This window comes from Fukomys damarensis, unplaced genomic scaffold, assembly GCF_012274545.1.
Source record: "Fukomys damarensis isolate Sample0158 unplaced genomic scaffold, DMR_v1.0_HiC HiC_scaffold_37, whole genome shotgun sequence".
NCBI lineage: Eukaryota > Metazoa > Chordata > Mammalia > Rodentia > Bathyergidae > Fukomys > Fukomys damarensis.
This window is the reverse complement of record NW_022900949.1, coordinates 68,730,836-68,735,639: the sequence shown is the minus strand read 5'-3', so window position 1 is coordinate 68,735,639 and position 4,804 is coordinate 68,730,836.

The window sequence follows — 4,804 nt, the reverse complement described above, 5'->3', positions numbered from 1 at the left end:
CAAGATGAGCTAGTAACACCAAAGACCACTGGCACCAAAGTAGCCTGAAAGCAGGACTGATGGAGAGCAGTGGGGAATTGCCAAGAGCCACCCTTGGGAGAGCTGCCAGGACAGTGGCTGATGAGGGTCACTAACACTGAGAGCACACAGTCTCTAGCATTCAAAGCTCAGGCCCATTAACACTAAAAAAATTTACAGTTGGCAAGCATGGTGGTGCACACTTATAATCTCGGCTATTTGAGAGGGCAAGTTTAAGGTCGACCTGAACAACTTAGCAAAACCCTATCTCAGAAACTAAAATGGGCCAGGGATGTGGTAGAGGAGTTGTATATTTGCCTAGCATATTTAAAGCTATGAGTTTAATCTCTAGTATTGCTAGAAGAAAAAAAAAGAGTTACCTTTTACTTGCTTGTGATTACTATACAAACTGAACAAAAGAACCCTCAGCCAATTGGTGATATCTTGTTTGAAAAGAATAAAAATTTTTGTGCATGAAAAGAGTCAGTGAGGGAGAGACACAAAGGAGTAGAGAGCCTGTATGGAAAGCTGTGTATTTTAAACTTGTAATATGAATTTCTACACTTAAGTATCCTTGATAACTCTTGTGTATATTTAATATTAAAAAGAAGGTGAGGAGACTCAGTGATGCTTTACTTTATAGAGCACTGAGAGGGAGTGAGTTCCTGTTGAGATTTAACTTTTTACCTATAAGCACGGCAACATAGGAGAATGCCAAAACAAATCGATAGTAGGGCAGATCACTCGGACAGACATCAGTCACTGCTCACGCCTCTCCTAGAGGTCACAGCTCTGCCCTTTTGTGCTGAGAAGTGTGTTGGAGAAGTTCACACAGGACCCCTTTGAGCCAAGCGGTAGCCCTAGACTTGCATTTGTGTGTTAGATTTGAAATCAAATTGGAGACACTGACTTTTAGGCATAAATCATACCTGCTAGTTCCTTGAGTCCAAATGCTGTGTCCACTGGCACAAAATGGAAGCAATTACCCAGATAACTCAGCCTGTGGATGAAAATGTCTTTGAGTTGAACCTAAATCATGCAACCCTCTCTATGTTGATCAGACAGTAGGTACCAGTTTAGCGGGGGTTGAAGCACTGTACTGTGGTGGCTAAAACAGTAATATTTGCAGCCGGGCTCCCTTAGTTCAAATCCTCCTTTACTCTTGTGGTGAATTAAAGATGGTCTCGAATTCTCTGATGCTATTCTCATGGAGAGGTGAGATCTACGTCCCCTCCCTTCACATCTGAGATGACTCTGCGCCTACTTTGGCAAACAGAATAGGGTGAAAGCAGCCTGCTCTGGTATCCAATGCAGGCCTTAGGAAAATGGGAGCTTCCGCTTATCTCTAAAAGCCTTGGGCCACCATGGAAAAGTCCAACTATACTGCTGAAGAGGCCATGTGGAGAGCTCTGACACCACAGGGAGAGAAAAGGGCATCCAGCTGATCCAGTCTTATAGCCATCCTATCCGGGCATCCAGCACATGAGCGACACCATCTTAGACCCAGAAATGAAGGCAGCCCTTAGCTGAACGAGAGCAAATAATCCCAATCTATCTCACCTGGTGCAGAAAAATCTCCAATGGATCACTACCCATATTCCTGACCCACAAAATAATGAGATATAATAAAATGGTTACTGGATTTTTTCCCCCTTTGGGGTTTTGGCAGTATTGGAAATTGAGACCAGGGCCTTCATACTGAGCTACATTCCTAGAGCATTTTTATTTTTCATTTTGAGACAGGGTATTGCAAAGTCGCTACCCAGAGCAACACTTAGCAGTTGTTTTGATTTCCTCGTCCCTAAAATATAGGTAATAATTAACTTACCTGCCTTATAGAATTGTTCTGAAGATTAAATGAGTTATAACATGGAGCTATTAGGCAAGTGCCCAACATTCAGGAAAAGTTATGTAAACGTTGGCTCCTACCGTGAAATGGTAGATGAAAACTAGATTCTGAGAGATAGTCTAAGGGGGCTGTGTCCTCTAGCTCCTCAGGCCTGTTGATCCTTTTGGCGTCCAGCCTAACCCAGGATAGTGGCTCCTTTGGAGATTTTCATTTTGATATTTGCTGGGCACAGGGGAGTGAGTCATGCCAATGACAGTTTACTATTCCACTTAAAGAATAGCCAGTGCCTTCTCCCAGTCCAGGTATTTCCCAACCTTCTGGTTAGTGAGTTCCACCTAAGTATACGGCAGGTCCTGAGCAGGTGCTCCTGCTCCTGGGCTGTGTCACTGAACTTCCCTCCTGAACTCCCACATAAACAGACAATAGGCAACAGACCACCAAGCAGAGCACCCCAAGGAAGATTCCCAGACTCTCATACCACTTTAGTACCTCCAGTGGTCTTGGTGACCTCACTACTTCCTGAGTCCGAATATCACCAAGCCTCCCTTCCTTCCCCCATCTTCCTCTTCTGATTAGGTGTCCTACTTCCTGCTGAGGGTCTGAAGGCACAATTACTAGTTGAACAAATAACGAGTTAGTCACTATCCAAATATTTAGAATCTCAAGTGACCAGGACATTCCAGAGAAATGACTGGCATTCAGGGTTTCCCCTCCCTACACAGGACAGAAAATGCTCAGGCTTTCCATCAGCTACTCGGGTACCACATATTCAAGAGAAACCTGAGGTTGACCCACAGTATCCTTCTCTTTCTTCTGCTCATTTGGATTATACAGACAGACAACTCCAGGAGCTGGTCTGAAAAGTCTAGGACATCTGTGCAGGGTTGTGTCAACCAAATGCCATGATGGTAGTAACTTCTAGGAGAAAAATACACAGTCTCTTGATAAAGAAAAAACACTACCTGGTTCCCAAAGAGGAACTGCCTACCTCCAAGGTGGCATTTTTTGTTTAATCTTTTATATCCCTAGTGCCTTGGTTGTCTTTAATAAGATTACACCCAAGGCTCCCTGTCAAAGGCTGGTGGGTTATGAATCAGGACCATGCACCTGTAGGTTGTCAGAAAATAACCGAAAGCAAAGTGATAACAGTCCTTATCTGCTGGTAGTGGAACCCAGCTGGACCTCCCTTTTCTTCTTCCTGCTTGTTCTCATATCTGACTTTTCTACCAAAAGAAAATCACATAATATTTTGTAATAAGAACTAGGCATACTTTTACTGTTGCTCAGAAGGAAATATCTCCTATTTCTGACACAGTGTCACTCTACTGTTTATATTAAAAAGGTTATTGTTTGTTTGTTTGTTTCTACAAAGGGAAAATCTATTCGAGAGATCATAGTGTGGATATCGACAATACAGTACTGGTTTACACTGTTCGCTTATGTCCTCATATCCCTCACTGGGATGACCTCACAACACTCATCTCGCCGGGTTGGCCAGTGTCTTTGTCCGGAGAAGAGCCACGACACCTTCCACCTGCCAGCGAGTTTCACCTCTGTGCTTGGCATATTGTGTGTGCTCAACGAACACTTCTGGTTCTTTTTTCCTCTTCCGCTCTGGAGACAGCTAAGTGGATTCATAGGGCAAACAGCACACATCTCACAGACGCTTGTGAGGAACCTGTGTCCATCTGGCCTGACTCCTGAGTCCTTCCCAGCTCCTCTGTCCAACGGTCCCAGAGGCTTCAGGGCTCTGCTTCCCTGAGACAGGTCTCACCCTAATTGTATGTCACTTGCTTTTTATTTTGCAAACATTTGCTTCCCTAAAAAACTCCTACCATACATACCCCACTCCCCACAATAAATATATTCATTATGTATTGCAGACATAAACTAATAAAAAAATTTTTTTTAACTTTTTCTGTTATCTTAATTCAGACCTCTAGACTCTCTGATGGAGCTTGCGAGGCTCTGTGCTCTGCCCCTCGCCCTGCAGCTGTGGCATCACAGTCACCGCGGTACCAGGCAGGGTCTAGGCGTGGCAGAGACTTCCCTCAGTGCCACACGGCAAGTTAACAACTGAATCATGCTCCTGCCGGTTGGCAAATTTCCCAGTCAGGGTGCATTTTACTGCCTTTCACGACCTCGAACTGCTCTTCAGCTTTGTCCCCTGTGCCACCAGTGGAAACTCAGTGTCTTCCCTCTCCTCCTGTACCTGACTCTCCCCGTATTCTCTATCGACGCAGAAGATTTTACTTCTACGTGGAAGACAAAGCTGAACAAGTTGATTAGGAAAACTGTTTCTGCTAATTCCATGACATCATGTAAGGAAGAACATAGAACTCGAGTAATTGAGTAGCAAGTAAAGAAATACAGCTACCAGGCAATAAAATGAATATTTATTCTGATTTTTTTTAATCTGTAGGTCTGAGTTCAGTGTTATCCAATTAGGCCATCAAATTATTTTCATATTGAGGAAGGCAGAAGCTCCTTTTGATAATCCTGCATTCCTGGCTTTCAGCGGAAAAGAGCAAAGACGACACACGCGATAGACCATTAAGTCCTTGGAGACATGATTTAGCCAGTATGTAATCCAATTATGCAAGTGATTCATAAGGAGCCCATCGGAATATTTCTTTATTTAGACAGAGGCATTGTCAGATTAAAGGTGCAGTGGTTCCAAACTGTTTTTTCCAGCCCTCTCTTCGATCGCAACAGTGTGTCTTGTCTGGGCTGGTGGATTATTAACAGAGGTCATTGGTCTCCATGGCAAAAAGATTGAGCGATTGCACTGAATGTAATCTCATTTATGGGGGTGCAAAAAATATAAATATCCATTGCCATCAAGGGCCGCTGTAGTTGAAAGGCTAAAGCAGCTCCAAGGATACAGTTCACAGAGATCTGGATCTCAGTCCCCAAGTACTGACTGAATCAGGGACA